At 45.2% G+C, this 19,416-nt stretch overlaps 1 long non-coding RNA gene across 1 annotated transcript; it reads right to left on the bottom strand.

Moving 5' to 3' along the window:
• Positions 1–10,917: 10,917 nt before the first annotated feature.
• On the bottom strand, positions 10,918–13,108 carry LOC127481221 (uncharacterized). The gene is made up of 3 exons (XR_007908155.1): positions 12,974–13,108; positions 11,487–11,554; positions 10,918–11,060 (listed from the first exon to the last, which is right to left on the bottom strand). It is a non-coding gene; the product is annotated as an uncharacterized LOC127481221 (long non-coding RNA).
• Between the last annotated feature and the right edge of the window lie 6,308 nt (positions 13,109–19,416).

The following is a 19,416-nucleotide window of genomic DNA, read 5'->3' as shown; positions in this document are numbered from 1 at the left end:
TTGAACACTGCAAATAGTCACAGCAGATAAGACACAGCCCCAAATTATTTAATTTATTTTTTTTTTCAGTTGTTACACGTCGAGAAATCCCCGTTGTGCCAAAGCATACAAAGCTACACTTGCTTTCCTCCTCCCGGCTCGGTGCTCTGAGATGAGTTCAACATGCCCACAGAGGGGATTCCAGCCCAAATTTCCACATTCTGGAGCTCTCCTGACCCCCTGAAAGCCAAGGACCTCTTTATCCTGGCAGCATTCCAACAGCCCCATGTGGGATAGCTCACCACACACTAATGGTGGCCCATCTTCCATGCAGGGCAGCTGATAGAGGGTTTTCCCATTTAACATTCCATTCTGGGGGGTTCTCCAGGTGCATTGCAGGGATTGGGACCAGGGTTTCTTGAGGGCAGCCTTTAGTGCTGCTGTACCAGCAAAACATAGGATGGGCACATCCATGTTGCTTCCCAAAGGGTGGAGAGAAGGAATCATTGCTCAAACAGAGCTATTCTACATTTTTGCTCTTTATGGAGTAAACCTTCCCTTGGTTCTGCTTAATTTCTGACTCCAAAGGGTGGGTCAGGTGTGTCCAGACAGGTTCTCTTTCATGGGCTACATAAACCAGAGAGGAGCAGCTCCACTTTCCATCTTCCATCCTTCATTCTCCACCCTCTGTCCTCCACTTTCCATCCCTGAACCATCTTCTCCATCCCCCGGTGTGACTCTGCCCTCCTTGTGTGGTCACCTCCCAGGTCCACACATCAAAAGCTCCACTGAAGTGCCAAAGATAATTTCCCACTGTTTTAGTTTTTATTCTAAATGCTGTAAGCACAGAAATGCAGCATCTGAAAGTTGAAGAATGCAGGGAAGTGGCTTTGGCTGCCTTGGATAGAATTGACTATTACTTGAAAGAAAATGCCAGTGATAAGGAGAACACTAGTAATGTGATTCCATCTAATTTTTTTCTTGAGGAAATAAAACGTTGCCAAGTTCAAACATCCCTCCTCTGGCAGCACGTGGAAAGGTGGGAAGGGACATCAAGTGCCCTCATGGGTAGCAGTGACCCCGGCACACTCAGCTCCCATTTGCAGCCCTGCACCAAAACCATCCAATGCGACTCAGCCTCCAGCCGCTGGATCATGGGAATGCTGTGGGGCATCACCCTTCCCTCCAGCCCTCAGTGCCACTGATTTTCCAGCGCGTTTGGCTGCGACGGCTCCAGCCAGGGAAAAGAGGAGGAGGAGCATCCGTGTCCCGCAGGTGCCGGGAAAGCCCTGGGGTGGCACAGGGGCTGCTGTGGCACCCAGCCCGGCTCGGGGCACACATCCAGCCCCCGTTTGACAGGCAGGGTGGGACACCGGCTGCAGGGGACCACTCACCATCTGCTCATTTGCTGGCGCGGAGCAGCTCAAAGGAAGCCACAAAATTGTAATGACCTGAATATTCCGGCGCTGGCCCATTTGTAATTAGTCCGGGCTAATTTGCTTTCGGGTCTTTTTCTCTCCTGTAAAGCTCGGGCTGCTTTGCAAGACAAATGAGCGTTTTGCTGGAATACCTTTCCTCCCCTTGGATCGCAAACCAGGCAGCCCGAGGGCTCAGCCTGCAGCAGGCGGCAACTCTGCCACCTTAAGATGGCTGTGGAAAACTGCAGGAAATGCTGGCAAATCCAGCCCTGAGATCCCGGCGGGCACTCCTCCATCCTTTATCATCCACCCTTCATCCTCCACTCTCCGCCCTTTGTCCTCGACCCTCCATTTTCCACTCTCCATCCTTTGTCTTCCACCCTCCATCCTCTATCTCCCATCCTCCACCCTCCCCTTTCCATCCTCCATCCTCCATCCTCCATCCTCCACTTTGCATCCTCCATCCTTCATCCTTCACCCTCTATCCTCCACTTTCCATCCTCCATCCTTCATTCTCCACCCTCCATCCTTCATCTTCCATCCTCCACTCTCTATTCTCCATCCTTTGTCCTCCACCCTCCATCCTCTAACCTCTGTTTTCCAACCTCCACCCTCCATCCTTCGTCTTCCACCCTTCATCCTCCACCCTGCATCTTTCATCCTCCACCCTCCAACTCTCACCCTTGCAAAATTCCCAAAACATAGACCAGGAAGTCAAACCACACGTGGAGAATTTCCTCAGGTGCTTGCAGGCAAAAAATGCAATTCCAGTGACCCCCTGGGCATTTGTGATCCTTTCCCAGCCCCTTGAGGCCACAGGAATACCACCTCCCTTCAAACACAGCTGGGAATAGGTAAAGCAGATGGATTTTATCCCACTGGAACAGCTGGGTGGGCAGGCAGAAACAGCCACTGTCACCAGTGGCTTCCATAAATTAGTGGTCCACACCTTTATTTTATCCATCAGATTTAATGCAGTGATCCTGATTATCAATGGAATATCCAGCCCTAATTTCAGCTTATTTTGCAGGGGGAATAATAGCTCAAAGACAAAAAATAGAGTAGGACACGAGTGAATGAAGCTGATCCCAGGCAGGAGGAGGGAGATGTCCCCAAGGCACCTCGTGGCCAGTATGGCCCTTGCTCCAGGCTCCATGCACGTGGGAAGGACCAAACATCCCAGAGGGATCCCAGGCTGAGCACTCAGCCTCAGAACTATTGGTGTGACAATCAGAAACACAGGCAGAGCCAGGAGGAAAAGCACGTGGCCACATCCCAGGCAGAGACACCGAAATCCTCCCCAGTCCCTCCTGCAGAGACGTTTCTCAAAGAGGTTTTTTTCCCCCAAGTGCAGCTCAGAAGCACAATCCTTGTTTGCTGAGGATCCCTCCAGCAGGAGGAATCAACCACTGGCAGCACAGGAAGGAAAGCTTTCTCCCAAAAAACCCTGCTTGTGTCCCTCCCCAGGCAGGTCACCTCCACAGCTGGCAGCGTCCTCGGGGCTTAAAGCTGTAATCCAAGAAACAGTCAGAATAGCTCTGTGGCCCATAAATATGATCCTACAGAGCCACAATTAAGCACATGACCCATCAGAAAATATGTAATGCTTGCACCAGGTTTTCCTTCTCAGCCCCGTTAGATAAAGAGATACTGGTGGGAAAATCCAGGGAGGCCGTGGCTGGAGTTCAGCAAAAGGACTAATGAGAAGGCAAACAATGTTCTTTTTAGGCCCTGGGCTTCAGGAGTCCCAAATTCCCAACATTAGAGCTAACACATTTTAAATGGCTTCCCAAGGCCCAGCCCTGAAGTCTGTTTACATTTTGGAGAGCAGCCAGGAGGTGGCTTAACAAATCCGGGCTGGAACAGGACACCTTCCCAGAGGAGCCCCCCTGGGGTTGTCACTGAGGTCCCTGAGCTGATGTGGGGACACTTTTGGCTCTTCCAACGCCCAAAGCTGGCTGGTTGTTCACCCTCAGTGGTGTTAAAAGCATGTCCAGCCAGGCAGCACCAACCCCTGCCTCCAAGTGTGGTGGTGGGAAGGATTCCAGGCACAGGGAAGCAATGCAGCAAGTCATGGAATCATTAAAGCTGGAAAAGACCTCTAAGATCATCAAATCCAACCATGAACTGAGACCTTCAGATCAAACCACGTGCCAGGGCAAATAAGGGCTGATTGATGCCAAAATATACTCGTGTTCCTTGGAATTCCCTGCCCATGGAAGGGAAAATTTAATACAGGTTCTGGGTTGGGTTGGTTGGGTCTTTTTCTGTGGAGGTGATGAGATCTGACTGCCTTGAGAGCAAAGTCAGGATGACTTTCACAATCACATCTCCCACCTGACAGGAGGGTGGAGGAGGTGGGGGTTGGGCTCTGCTCCCGGGGAAAAAGGCACAGGAGAGGGAACGGCCTCAAGTTGCACCAGGGGAGGTTTAGGTTGGATATTTGGGAAAATTTCTTCCCCAGAAGGGTTGTCCAGCCCTGGAACAGGCTGGGAGTCCTCATTCCTGGAGGGATTCCAAAGCCATGGGGATGTGGCACTTGGGAACTTGGGTCAGTGGTGACCTTGGCAGTGCTGGGGAATGGTTGGTCTTGATGGTCTTGGAGGGCTTTTCCAACCTAAACCATTCCATGATTTGATGATTCTCACAAAAGGAAGAGAATGAAGTTACTTCAGAAACAGAGGAAGAGAAAATCTGGGTTTTAAATAAAACAAACAGAAAAGAGCTTCAGCCATCTCACAATTCCCACTGCTGGAATTCCTTCAAGTTCTCCCAATTATCTTGTGGGAGTTAAGAGGGAGCAGAGCTGCTCCTCACAGATCTTATCAGATCCCCCAGACTTAAATCATCATCACAAGCAATGTAGGTTTTTTTCAATAGGCTTTGATGCCTCTGCAATTCATATTTCCTCTGATAGGTGGAGGTTTATATGTTTTCAACACAAAAAAAAAGCATTATCTTTGTTTAGATACCTTATTAAATGCAGTATTTATTTGCTTTTGTCAGAAGCTCTTCTTTCACTCATTTCCATCTATGCTTCTCTCAGTGTTTTAAGCTGTTTATAAACGAGAGTTTAAAAGGTTTATACATTTGTTGCTCTAGTTGCTTGTCAAAGGTATCTTGATGTATTAAAAAAAAGAGCATATAAAAGTATATAGGTACATTTCCAGTGTCCTGGGTGGAATTTGGACATAAAAATGTACCTGTTGGACACCAGTTGGGGCTGGAAAACTCAGGAATGACATGGTGTGGTATGAAATATCTACCCTGGGACATGGAGCTGGTACAGCCATCTGAAATCTCAGACTTCGGGGAATTAGATCATCTAATTCCTCCCTGCTGTCAGGGCAGAATTGCTCCTCATATTTTCAGGAGCATCCTCCAGTGTACCATTAAATAACACAATTAATTGGGGCTGTAGGCAAAGATATCACAGGTCCTGGTTTGGGACATCCAGAAATAAGAATGATTTCTCCCTTCCCTCACATTTATTCGATGTGAGAGCAGCTTCTCTCCAGCAGATCAAGGGGTTCCACCTGTCCTACCATCACCAGACATGGACACCTTCCAGTTTCCAGCCCAGAACTCCATTTATGCTCCAGCTCATCTCAGATTCAAGGCTTCCTTGGGGATCAAATCCTGCAAACAAGAGAAAGATTCCTGTGGAGGTTCTTTCTTCCAGCATCACTTCATGCCTAAACCACAATGTCTGAGATGACCTTCAGTCCCTCTGAACCTTTCCCTGGGGAGCAGGATGAAGAGGCATTTGCATGCCCAGCCCTTTTTTTTCCTGACATTTGCTGGAGCTTCGTTAGTTCCACGTTATTTATTTGATCTTCCCCTTTTTATTCCTGCCTTTGATTACCCAATAACACTGGAAATTATTTTGAAGACTACAAGGGGGTTCATCATAAATAACAAATCTGCCACCTGACCCTCATTATTCTCCTGTTCCTTTGGCAGGCAGGGCTTTATTTTACATAGTCAGAACGTGAGGGAAAATATAAAGGGAGAAAAAAAAAAACACACGAGGAACGATGTCACACTGACAAATCCACATGATGGCTCCAGCTTTTATCTCTGGGAATGCCAGCAGCCCTTGGATGTCAGCAGCAGCTTTGCAAGAGGAGCTGTTACAGCACTGGAGTGATCAATAGCACCATTAATCTTTCATGGGCTCCTTCTTCCATGCCCAGGCCATAATTAAGAGGAAAAAAAAACCCCACTCCCAATTCCTGGAAGCGCTCAAGGCCACGTTGGACAAGGCTTGGAGCAACCTGGTCCAGTGGAAGGTGTTCCTGCCAGGAGGTTGGAATGTGATGAGCTTAAATTAGATCTCTTCCAACCCAAACCATTGGTGAATTCTGTGATTCTATGGAATAAATGTAAAAACAACCCAAAGCAGTGGGTGGATGGGGAAGCTCTGCCTGTGACCACGCCGGGAATGGCACAGCCTGAGCACACATTAGTGCTCTGAAGGCAGCAATTACCATATATCTCACCCTTTAAGGATTATTAGAAATGTTATTTAAGAGCTGTGCTCTCCCTGGATAGATCCCCATCTCCCTGAGGAGACCTCTGGAAGCTGAGGGGGGAATGCATGGAGTAGAAATGACTTTATTTAATAACCTTCAGATTAAATGACAAGCACAGCGTGTGGAAGGAGGAAGAAAAGGGCAGGGTCACGACACTAAAGCAAAAAGGATCAGAGCAAACAAGCCTGGGATTCTGTGGGAGAAACAAAGCCAAGGAAATAGGGGATATTTTGATGGGAATTTCTCCCAAATAAAATAAAATGAATGCGAAGCCCTCATCTGGCAACTTCCAAATCGAAATTCAATCGGAAAATAAAATAACCCCCGATGTTTTTAAGATGCCCCGAGGTATCACAGAGCTGTCACCAGATCAATCCAGCTGGAGAGCACTCCCAGGGAGCTGAAGTGGGAGCAGGGATGCAGCATTCCCAACTAGGAGCAAGGGGAGAGAAAGGCTGGGTGAGAGCACTTTAACTGGGAAGATTCACAGCCTGGGAAGGCTTAAATTATCCCCCACCATAAAGCAGAGTGGGGGCAACACCTGATGGGATTTATGTTCCCCAGATGGAGCTCTGGGAAGGGCTGGGATCCTGCTTTCCTGGGAAGGAAAAAAACCATTTCAAATTCATTCACTCCTCCATTGTCAGTGTTAAACGATCATTTTTTTTCCCCGTGAAAATGAAATAGTTCCAGCACAGCCCCTCGCTGGCATTTCAGGATTAAAAGAGGCAAATGAAATGCTCTCTTGAATCCAAATATCAGAATGATGGACTTGGGAAATGCTGGAGTGAACTTTACAGGCTGGTTTTCAGTCTCAAAAAAAAAATACCTGTGTAAGTAGAGAGGGCTGTGCAAATAACACTGAAAGACCTGATTTTACATTTTCTTGGAGTATTTGCCTAAGAAAATTCATGCAGCTCCGCTTGGGAAGACACAAAGACAGTGGTTCAAAGCTGAGTGAATGCTCTGCCTCCTCACAAAGTGACTTTCTACATCTGCAAGGCAATAAAATGGGAAATAAATGTCATGTACAGGGAAAAATAAACACCACAAACATCAAAATTCAGCCTCTTTTTTTTTTTTTTTTTTTCCCTTGCAGAGGAAACATTTATGGCAGGTTTTTTTATGGATTGGCTTCAAAATGGAGAGAGGAAACATCAGGTCCCAGCCTGGTGCTTTCTCCCTACTCACACTGAGCTTTTCATCCCCACAACCTGCCCCCCCCCCCCCCCCGAAATTCCTGCAGAGACACTTTGCATATATGCAAACAGCATTCCATATTTTCCCTGCTGGAGACACCAGCTGCCTTTGCCTTTACTGCACTGGGCCATAAACGCTGGCAAGCAGCAGAAGCTGCAATAAAACCAACATTAAATGTGCAGCAACACCTCAGAACAAAGAATTGGTAGTCTGAAGAAACGTGGATTAATTGATTTGAAACAGGGGGCAAAAGGATTTTAACAAATCAAGATGGGCTGGTTTTCCCATGTTGCTCCAGGATGGAGTAACACCTTTCAGAGCAACGCTGTTGGAGGGAAAGAGCCTGGCTAAAAAATGTTCCAAAGGTTGGATTTGCACGGAGCTGTGGCTTTAATGTCGCTCTTAAAGTTAGGAAAAGACTAACGACATCCAAGGGCACCATTCCCAGCTCAGGGCTTCAGCTGAACCACTAAAACCGGAGCAAGAGGAGCAATTTAATCTCCTGCTAAAATTATAATTATTTGCCATTGGCTGCCTTCAGCGGGAAGCTTTTTAAACCTTGTTTGCTGCTGTCTGAGGTGCCGGGCTGGGCTCTTTCAGATGCGTGGCCGTATCGATCCACCCATCCCGACCCGCATCCTGAAGCCCTGACAGACAAAAGGGCTCATTTCACGCCCAGCTGGGTTCCCTTTGGAGAGGACATTCCTAAACCGGCTCCCCGGGGGCGGCCACGGCACCACTCGAGCGGTATTTCTGGGAAAATAAAATCACTCCCAATATATTTAGCGATTAAAGCTGGGAAATAGTTATAATCTATCCCGGGCTTTTATATTAAATGGGGAGGGATTAGGCAGCGTTGGAAACCCTCGTGGAAAATCCAACAGCAGTATTTTGGAGGAGGATAAATCCCACCTTCAGCCAGCCAGGGCAAAGTGGAGGTTGGATGGGAAAAATAGGATCAAGGTTCTTTGTCCCTGTGAGCCACGCTGGGCAAAGCACTTTGGAAATAATCAATTAACAGAAGCGATTTAATTTGCTTAATTGAAGAAAAGCCAGAGCTCCCCAGCCCACACCCAGGACAGCTTGGCTGGCAAGGTTTGGGTGGAGTGAGCCCATCTCCAGCCACCACATTCCCAGTGTGTTGGTGCCTCCTTTCTTCAGCCAGGCTCAGCACCGCCGGGAATTTTAACAAATCCAGAGGCCCCAGGGAAGTTCTCCTGTGCAGGAGCATCATTTCTGCTCCAGCACCTTCTGTCTCACCCACAGGTAAAGATTTCAGCTCCATGTGAAGTTATTTCAGTCCACATTGTGTCACTCTTCCTTTTATATATGTATTTATTTCTGCCCAGAGAACCTGCCCCATCCCTGGAAGTGTCCAAGGCCAGGTTGGACAGGGCTTGGAGCAACCTGGTCCAGTGGAAGGTGTCCTTGCCCATGGAGGAGGGTTGGAACCAGATGACCTTTACAGGTCCCTTCCAACCCAAACCATTCCATGATTCTGTGATTCTGGGGCTGAAAACCCTCCTGCTCTCAGAAGCTCCTGTTTTTCCTGGTACCTGAGGCTGCAGGTCCCTCCTGGCAGCCCTGCCAAGCCCGGCTCCAGCCCCATCACCTCTGGGGAGGTGACTTGGAGACACAGGGGCTGGAGATGAGCCAACACCAGCTTTGCAATAAAAACGTGTTTGCCTTAAAACCGTTCCCTGGCCAGTGCAAGATAACAGCGCTCTCCAAACACTTTATTTTCATTTTTTTTTTTTTTGCTTCAGACACAGAGCCCTCACGTTACTCCAGCAAAGCTCTGAGTGCCCAGGGTGGACCTTTGCTGTGCCCACCCTTTGCAGCAGCCCAGGTGGTCCCTGAGCACCCCACGGCCCAAGGTCAAGCGAAAGGAGCGACCGACCCTTCCCGCAAAACGTCAACGGAGAAATCAAAGCAGGAACAACGTTATCAGCGCTGGCCCAAACCAGAGATTATCACGTTTCTGCCGCAATAACACGGAGATAAAGACAAAAATTCAAAGCCAGCTGATAGTTTATGTTGCTGCAGGAGAGAGCTGGGGCTGAATAAATTCATCTGTGGCGACGACACGTGGAGCGGCGAGGCGCGACCTCCCCGGCTCCCGGTGCCTCCGACAACACAAGGACACTGATGGATTGGAGGCAGACGTGGCTTTGACGTGTGAGCAAACCCGACGTCTCCTGATTACAATATCCCGTGAAGCCATAATTAAGGCCTTTATGGCAACAAAGAAAATTGGATTACATTATTCCGGGGCTAAACAGCCGGAAGATTGCGGGAAAGCCAAGAACGGGGACGGCTCTGACAGGGAACAAAGACGTGGGCAATTGCAGGATGTTTTCATGGGGTCTTGTGTTTTTTGAAATTATATAGGACAAACCCAAGAGTGGCAGCAGAGGAAATCACACTTTCATTTTCTCTTGGTCTCTTCATACTCCATTATATCTGAGTACTGTGTGTCATGTAAATGAGAGGAACTTAAACACAACCCCCACGTTTCCTTCGATCCCTTCACAGCAAGGATCAAGTTTTCCATTCCATCTTTATTTAAATGAGTGCCACAACGCAGGTGAGCAATGCTGAAAACCCCCAAAGCACCCGAACTCACCCTCCTTTGAAACACCAAACCGGTTCTATAAGAACAAGAATGCCCTGAATTAAAATTGCAAGTGAAAAGCAGGCATGGGGCAGCTCTACTTTGCATTAGTTTCAAAACCTTTCCATTATGTTATATAATCATAGAATTCCTGAATGATTTGGGTTGGAAGGGACCTTAAAACTCATCTCCTTCCTTACCATGGGCAGGGGTACCTTTCACTGGCCCAGGTTGCTCCAGACCCCATCCAACCTGACCTTGGACACTTCCAGGGATCCAGGGGCAGCCACAGCTTCTCTGGGTGACTTATTCCAGGGCCTCCCCACCCTCACAGGCAGGAAATTCTTCATGAATTAATTAAATTATTATTCTTCCTAAATTAATTGTTATTAATAATAAACAGAGTCTATGTGACAAGGAGGAGCCTTTGAGAACCTGCCCACACCTCTCCTTCACTGCCTTCCTCCAGCAAGCACAGCAACATCTGCTCCCTCCTCTCCATCCATTCAAAGAGGTGGCTCGTGGTCAGCAGTTCCCATTTTTGATTTGCAGGGGGTCCAAAAGAGCAGTGATTTGGCTCTTGCCAAAATGTCCTTGTCTGTGTATGTCCCTGCTCTGCCTGCAAAACCAAAACTCAGAGTAGAGCTCAGCCAAAACCGCTGTTTTCCCTTGGTTCTTTGTCAAAGCCTTGTCAAACTTCACCAACATTCTGTCAAAGATTCCTCCCAACTCTTGTCAAAACTTTGGCTGATTTTAGCACGAGACATTAAATCACAAAATGATCTCAAAGTAGGCAAACTGTGTCAAACCACCCGGGACACCCTTTCTACAACAAACCGACAGAGTCAGAGTTATGTTTTACTTAATATGGTGCCACCACAGTTCTAGAAAACCCACAATTTATTTTTTGCCACTTTTGTGACCCCCCACCCTCTGCATCCAGCTGTTCCCAGAAGGAACATGGATATAGGAGTCATTGCAAGGAGTCCTCACCACCTTTCGGCCACAAATCTCAGATACCTCCAGTAAACAAAACTCTGTATTCTCAAACCAGAGGATAAAACTCATCTCAGTCTTCAGCTCTAGGACAGATTTATTGTGCACTTCATAAAACATGAATATCATTTGTTACAATAAAAGGAAGCCACCGGGGAGCTGGTTTCATCTTGGATCTCAATTCTTTGTTTGCAGGTCGTGCTTTGCTTGTTTCCCAGCTGGGGGTACATCAGTCATAACCCATCAGATCACAGACAAAGGTGTTTGTGCTCTGTAATATTGTGGTTTTTTCTGGTGTTCTCCATCCTCTCGTGCTCCCTGGGAAAAAAAATATGGATGTGTCAGAGCCTTTCCAGGGCGATATCGATTTGTGACAGATCGCAAGCGTTTCGTCTTCTTCAATTCCCTTCGCTGAGCAAAAAGGAGCTGTGAAAAATATCACCCCGACTTTGGGTTTGTTTTTTCTTTTTTTCTGCACAGAATTAGCAAATATCCAGGACAGAAGTAATATCAGGAACACCTTATGAAAAATACATGAATTTTATCAGATTATTTCAGCTCATGGCCCCATAACCACGTAGATAGCGAGGCAGACTTTGTGCTGCTGGGTTCCTATTTTGTTTGCTTCCCTCAGTTCAGACCTGGGCAAAGAGAAAGGTTGTGTCTGAGTGGGGAAGGGGGAGAAAATGTGCAAAACCTCTCCAAGACCTCCAGTGCTGTCTCTGGTGCTTCCCCAGGACTCACCAGAGCTGCATCCCCAAAGTCTCAGCAAAAAAAATTCCAGTCTGTTCTTCCCACTTGTTTCTTCCTCTCTGTGGAGCATAAATTCAGAGATTAATTTAAAATTAGCAGGAGAACAGTGTTTTGGGAGGAATGAAATGATTTACGAGCTCAGGCTGCATTTGGCAGGTTCAGAAATGGCTGAAGGTTCCCCCCTGTTGCCTCATTTCAAAATGGCAAACTTGATCCACTCCAAAAAGAAAAGAGGTTAAACAGCAAGATTAACTCACCCCAAATAGCCCTCCAGATTCCAACAGGGATATAATGAGATGGTTTAGGCAGACACTAAAGGAAAAACATTAATATTTTATTTCATTTGAATCTCCTTTCTCTCAGTTTGGCCATTAATTACTTTAAAATCCATTATCCACACAGCTTTACTTTATTTTTAGTATGAGCAAACTTGAGTTACCTGGAAATCTCATTTCTTTAAACATTCAGAAGTTATGAATTTTTATGGTACAGCAAAATTTGTGGGGGAGGGGGGTATAAACTACCCCCCCAAACCCACCAATGATAGAAAACTAAAGCACAGCCAGAAGTGCTGATTTGGAAGTCAAATAGCTTTGAGAAAATTGCATAGGACATCAAATCAGAAGTAATGTCAGGATATCAAATATGAACCTCAAGCTATATTGGAGTCGATTGAAAAAAACAACAATCCACTGTGGGTTTATTGGATTGCTGGAAAATTCCAGGGCTGAAGCTGCTGGATTTGTCCATGGTACACGTTAAACCATGTTGAACAAAACGACCTGGTGTGCTGACGAGCCATGAAAATATCTTCTTTAATATCTGTAAAATGAAGTAATAGGTAATCTTCTGTTTTCCTCTTCAGCATGGAGCAGGTTCAGCCTGTTCCTGCAGGAGATTCCTGAAGAGGAGCAGGGATGAAGCATCAGCTGCCTGTTCCCTGCACGGGCCGGGTCAGTGTTTGGGATGATGAGCAGGGCCTGGAGTTGCTGCCTGGTTCAAAGTACAGGAGTCCAGGGTGGAGAATAGGGCTAGATGGGATACTGGGAAGGAGTTCCTGGCTGGGAGGGTGGGGAGGCCCTGGCTCAGGTTGCCCAGAGAAGCTGTGGCTGCCCCTGGATCCCTGGAAGTGTCCAAGGCCAGGTTGGACGGGGCTTGGAGCAACCTGGGCTAGTGGAAAGTGTCCCTGGGGTTGGAATGAGATGAGATTTAAGGTCCCTTCCAACCCAAACCAGTTGGGATTCTACAATAAAAAGGAAGTTGGTGACATTCCCTGGTGGTACAAAACCCAGGATGGAATCACCCTGCTTTATTCCCACCAAACATCCATTTTAAGATCTTACACTTCTATTTTCTTTCCAACTCCTGGGCTGGGCAGGAATTGCCCTCCCTTCACACGCCAGGTGACAAAAGAGCAAAGGAAGAAACCCAGGCAGATCCCAGGCTTCCCAACACTCCACGGGGTTGGTTTGACTCACCCTTGTGCAAATCCTGGCACTGGCATGGAAAGGCAGCTGTATCCTTCAGGGAATCTCACTGGGAAGCAAATGACATCATTGCCTCATCCCCGCCACGCACGGGGCTTTGCCCAAGAATTATTTGCATCACTTACAGAGCAGCTAAAAATGGAAAATGAGGAAAGAGGATCAAACAAGGCGATATCTGGTGTGGCAGCAGCTTGTGGGACCTGCATCCCAGGGAGGGGGTGCAGACATTGGCCATCAGACCTGTGCAATATTTAAAAAATATAAATAAATATTTTTAAAATACAAAATATAAATAAATATATATAACTATAAATAAATATAAATAATTACACATATAAATACAAATAAATATATATATGATATAAAATATACATTACATAATACTATTTTATACATGTTAATTGATATATATGTAGCTAAAAGCAAATTCAACACTTATGAATATAACATTAAATGCATCACCATTATAACATGTAATAATAAATTATAACCATTTTAAATAGAATATATAATATTATAAATATAAATATAATGCAACTAAACACTATTATAACACTATTATAATGTTATAAATGCAACGCTGTTATAAATATAACATTAGATATATGATATAAAAATATACATTATATTATATATTATATAGTATAGTATATATATAATATATATAGTGTATATATATACACATTATATATTATAGTATATATTATATATACTCTTTTATACTGTTAGTTTATAAGTATATAACTGAAAGCAACTTAACCACTATTATAAATATAACATTCAATACAACACTATTATAACAATATAAATATAACTATTATAATTATAACATATAATATTATAAATATAACATTACTGTAAATATGAATATAAAACAACTTAAACACGATTATAACACTATTATAATATTATACATTCAACAGTATTATAAATATAACATTACATATAGATGATATTAAAAGATACATTATATATACTATTTTATACACATTAGTTTATATATAGAAACTGAAAGCAACTGAAACACTATTATTAGTATAACATATATTAAAAATACAGTACTATTGTAAAAATAAATATAACACAACCTAAACAATATTATAACAGTATTATAATATTATAAATATAACTCTGTTATAAATATAAATATAACTCAACTTAAACACTATAACACTATTATAACATTATAAATACAACACTATTACAAATATAAATATAATACAACTTAAACACTATTATTACACTATTGTAATATTACAAATCCAACACTATTATAAATATAACACAACTTAAACACTATTATAATGCTATTATATTATAGATATTACCCTATTATAAATATAAATACAACTCAATCACTATGATGAGTATGACACTATTATATTATAAATGCAACAGTATTGTAAATATAAATATAACACAACTTAAACACTATTATAACAAACTTAAACACTATTATAACACTATTATAATAGTATAAATATATCACTATTATATTAGAAATGCAACATTATTAGAAATACATAATTATAATAATATAAATATTTCTAATATTATAATATTAGAAATACTACATTATTAATACGAATAAATATAAATATAAATGCAGCCTGTTTACTAAAAACCACAATTAATTCCACTTTCCAAAGCTCCTAGACAGGACATCTCGCTGGAGGGCTGTGGAATTCCCCCCCAGCTCCCACTTCCAAAGCCCAGCCAGCAAGGCAGGCTGTGTGCAGGACTCCAAACAAATTGGGAATCACTAATGGAATATTGTGCAGTTTGTTCCCATTAGGAGCAGTCAGAAATCATCCCTAATGTAACAATGTCCATGCAAGAGCAGGCTCGGGTGGGATAATTTAAGCACGAGGAAATGCTCTTGGAAGTGGTCCCTGAGGAGGCTCTGCTTGTTCCTAAGAGAATCCAGATGGATTCCAGAGTGGTGTTTTAAAACCACTTTCTAAAATTTCCCCCCCCCCCCCCCTCCCGTCATTAAGGTGCATTATGGTGACACTCTGCAGTTGGAATTTTATGAGGGAATTGCTTCCCTCTTGGATTTGGCTGTTAAATGCTCCCCCCTGTAGCTGAACTCCCCCTCTGCTGACTGCAGGCATCTCATCTCTTGACCCACACCTTCCCTGGGCTTTGCATCCCGCAGGAGATCCAAATCCTGCCTCTTGTTATCCCTGGGAAGCTCATTAAAGGCTGTTAATCCTGCCTTTGCGGGGGTTGTGGTTCGGGAATGTGGCCTGAACCCTCCTGGTTTCACCCCAAAATGTTACCTCGTGGTTTTTAGAGCTGCAGAGCGGAGCAAACCAAGGGCAACAAGAGCCTTCCCTCCCTTGGATGCTCCCTGAGAAGGGGAATTAAGTGGATTATTAAAGGGCTCCCTGATTTTGCACCTTGCTGGGGATTTCCCTGCGAAGCCACAGAGGAGCTAGCCAGGAAGATGGAATTTTTGGATTGGTTCTTTGCATTTCTTTGTCCCAAAAGCCACAGAAGAGATGGGTTGGATGGATCAACCAAAACAGACTCCCAGACAGCCACAGAGCCCAAATGACTCTGATCCAGGCTATGATTGGGTTCCTTCTTGGTGTTTTAAGGAAGGCACAAACAGCCTCCTTGTACATATAATTAATACAAATGTACCCTACCATGAACCCCATCGAAGCAGCAGCAGACCAGGGGTCACAAGACCTTGTTTTCCTTTGTTTTCCTCTCTTTTTTTTTTAAAGATTTGACCTTCAGAAGGCAATCCATGGGCCACCCTCACAATAACCCCCTTCCCCCCCTCCCTGTTAAGTGCCGGGGAAAGCCATCAGGCAAAGCAAATTGATTCCCTTTCAGAGACAGAAACAGACCCAGCGAGGGATTTTATTTCCCTGTCAGGTTATTATATTCAATGCTAACATTATTTAAAGGGGTTTGAATGGAGCTGTACTCCGCAACACCTCATTATGGAGGAAAATCATCTTAATGATTGTGCTCTGCCAATACCCACCGCTTTGTGCGGTGCTTTCATTACTGTTTGAGATGCTCTCCGCCTGGGAATGATGTGCATCCATCACAGCAGCCTGGAGAGGATGGGAAAGGGAAGGAGACCATCACTGTGCAATAATTGTCAGCCTTCCTGTCTGCAAAATCCCCAAAGTTGTCCCCATTCTGTGGGATTTTGCATTTTCCCGCAGCGCTTTTTTAGCACCTGACGCCTTCAGAAAGAGTTTCATCCATTAAACATAAATTCTGGGCTTAATCTATTTGTGCTGGCTGTTTCCTTTCCATAAGGAACCCGTCAGGAGTTTAAAATAATCTGAAATGTGGTCATTTATTTCCACACTGCTTTAGTAAGTGTATGAACAGCACTTATCACCCAGTAACACACCTGCAGCACCAGCCCCTTTGCATTTGTGGAACTAAACACATTTATCCAAGTGAATAAGTAACACAGACTCCCAGGGCTTTTCTCAGGCTTAGCCAGGAAAGCTCTTCCAAGGTTTTTTTTTCTCCCCCCTCTCTGAAAAAGTCTTCCAAAAAATGAAATAACTTTAGGGTTTATAAAAAGACCGTCTGGAAATGTTTGAATTTTCAGTGAGAACTCCAAATCATAGAACTACAGAATGGTTTGGGGGGGAAAGCATTTAAAGCTCAGCTCATTCCAACCCCCTGCCATGGGCAGGGACACCTTCCACTAGGCCAGGTTGCTCTAAGTCTTGGCCTTGGACACTTCCAGGGATGGAGCATCCAAAGCTTCTCTGTGCCAGGGCCTCACCACCCTCACAGCCGAGAATTCCTTCCTAATCTCTAATCTCAACTAAATCTAAGATCATTCAGTTTAAATGCTCTGCCCAAACGATGCAAACACCCAAAATGGAAGAGACTGGGGAAAGATGCCTTGGAAAAAAATGCAATATTCTTTATTAAAGAGTATTGTTTTCCCCCCCAAAATGCAATATATCTCCTTGGGAGGAAGGCATGAAGAGATATTTCCCTTTGAATTCGTCCTCTGCAGAACTCTCACGTGAAAAATTATCTCCCACTGCTGGAGCCAAGGATACATGGGGCTGGTAGGTTGAAAAAGCTTGTTCACTCCAAAAAAATAACACTAAATACATTTTTATGGTGAAAAATTTAAGCTTAATAGATGAATCTTCTCGTGAAGGAAAAGATCAACAGGTGGCTTGGCCATAATATCTCATGGATTTAATACTCTGCAGTCTAACAGGAGAGTGCTCTGAGCCTGGCAGGCAACATTGTCAGAAGTTATCACAGCTGGAAGTTGAAATTTAGGCTGGTACAACTTAAATTGGTCTGATTTATTTCCAACTTTACATTTACTTAATATAAAATATAATATAAAAGGGAGTAATTTCCTCAAGGCAAATCAGGTCTGGCTTAGCCTTCCCAGGGCTTGCACCAGGACTCTCTTCTCCCTCTTCCAGCCTCTCTAACTGCAAAGAAACTCTGTTTTTCCAGGCTTTTTCCTGCTAATTGAACCCTATTTAATGCAGGCCTGTGTTTACAGTGAACTGGGGGAACATTCCTGCCCAGACTTTGGTGCTCAGTTTGGAAACTCAGTTTGGAAACTCAGTTCTGCAGGACTTTGCAACTCATAACTCAAACATGCCCCTTGCAAAGAGGTTTTACAGCCCTCAGAAGGAATAAATCCAGCACTCTGTGACCCTGCAGCACCCCTGGCAGGTCCCACCCCACAGCAGTGGGGGATCCCTCATCCCCCAGACCCCAAAATCCAGAGCTCTCCCCCCTCCCCGACGCTTTGTGTCCTCGCCAGTGGGGCAGAAACGGCTCCAGTTCTGACATTCCTGCAGACAAATCGAGATTTTTAGACTCCTTTTCCCCCAGTCTGCTATTAGTGTGATTAATTGAGGAGAGAAAAAAATGGATAAGGAGAGGAAAAATGGATAAGGAGAGGAGAGAGACGTCCTGCTCCTCCGAGCTTGGAGATGGATGGGGTTGCTGCACATCAGGAAGAGGAGCCAACAGGCCAAGCTGCAATCCCACCCCAAGCCCATGTTTAATATTTATAGCTGGGTTAGAGCAGCAGGAGGGTAAATCACACACGGGTTTTGAGTTACTTGTGAGTTTTTCCCCCACTCTGTCCCTCCACCTCCAGCAGCAGCAGCGGCGGTCCCTCCATATGGAAGCATCCCAGGACTCCCCCAGCCAGCTCTGCAGACAGAAAGCAATTTGCCAGTCAACAGATGCATTAAAGCAGCAAATCCCCCCCGGGCAAAATTCCTCCGCGAGGCTCAATGAGCCGCAGATACCTTAACACAGTCCCCAAGCCCTCCAACGACTGGATTTTAATAACTTTAATAACCCCAACACAGCGAGTAAAAGTTAAAGATTAGGTTTGTAGCTTTTTATTGTACTTATTTGGGGTGTTTTGAATAGCCGGGGAGTGGATTTAGTTGATTTTCCTGCCCTGGGCTTGCGACTCGATGCTCAACTCAATTGAACCATTTTCCCTTCTCTTAACTGCTCCGGTTTTCAAAACATTCCTAAATTGCAAACTGGAAGAAAGGGAAACACGGGGGGGTTTAGGGGAATTTAAAGTTCCCAAGGAGGGAGGTGTGTGTCCCCCCGAGGAACACGGGCAGATCTGACTGCTGGGATGAGCACAGACCCCTCTGCGATGTCTCCTTCTGGAGCGGTCCCCATCCCGCGGAGGTGGAGTCCAGACACCCGGCACTTTTCCCAAACCTCGCCAGAATTTGGGAATTGCTGCCAGCAGCAGCCTCCACGCTCGTTAACGCCTCTTCATTTGCAAGTCTGACAGCCGGAGGGGTTGGCCCCTCTGCAGATGGGAGATGAGGGGCTTGGGGCTGAGGGAAGGAGCCCAACTGTGCCGGAATTTTGTGCCGGGGAATCACCAGCACGGCCAATCCTGCTCCTAAAGGTCAACACGGGCAGAGGAGTTTCCTCAAGAAACTCGTTGCTTTCACATCTTTTCCTTCCAGGCCTGTTTTTAGCACAGCAGAACCACCATGAGCACCACAATGAGAATCCCAGAATGCTTTGGGTTGGAAGGGACCTTAAAGCTCATCTTGTTCCACCTCCTATCATGGGCAGGGACACCTTCCACCAGCCCAGGTTGCTCCAAGCCCCATCCAAGATGGCCTTGGACACTTCCAGGGGTCCTGGATTCCACCCCTCTGTGAAATGATGGCTAAGGTGTTTGAGGTGGATGATGAAAAAGAAGGAGTGAAGATGGTCCTTCCTACAAATACACAGGTTTGGGACAGAGCCTTCTCTAGGCAGGTCTCTGATTTCTCCTATAAATCATAGAATTCCAGAACAGTTTGGGTTGGAAGGGACCTTAAAGATGATCTCGTTCCAACCCCCTGCCATGGGCAGGGACACCTTCCTCTATCCCAGGTTGCTCCAAGCCTTGTCCAACCCAGCCTTGGACACCT

Source organism: Manacus candei, unplaced genomic scaffold (genome assembly GCF_025592945.1).
Source record: "Manacus candei isolate 608988 ecotype Guabito, Panama unplaced genomic scaffold, ASM2559294v1 h1tg000077l, whole genome shotgun sequence".
Classification (NCBI taxonomy): domain Eukaryota; kingdom Metazoa; phylum Chordata; class Aves; order Passeriformes; family Pipridae; genus Manacus; species Manacus candei.
This window is presented reverse-complemented; position numbering and strand designations above follow the sequence as displayed.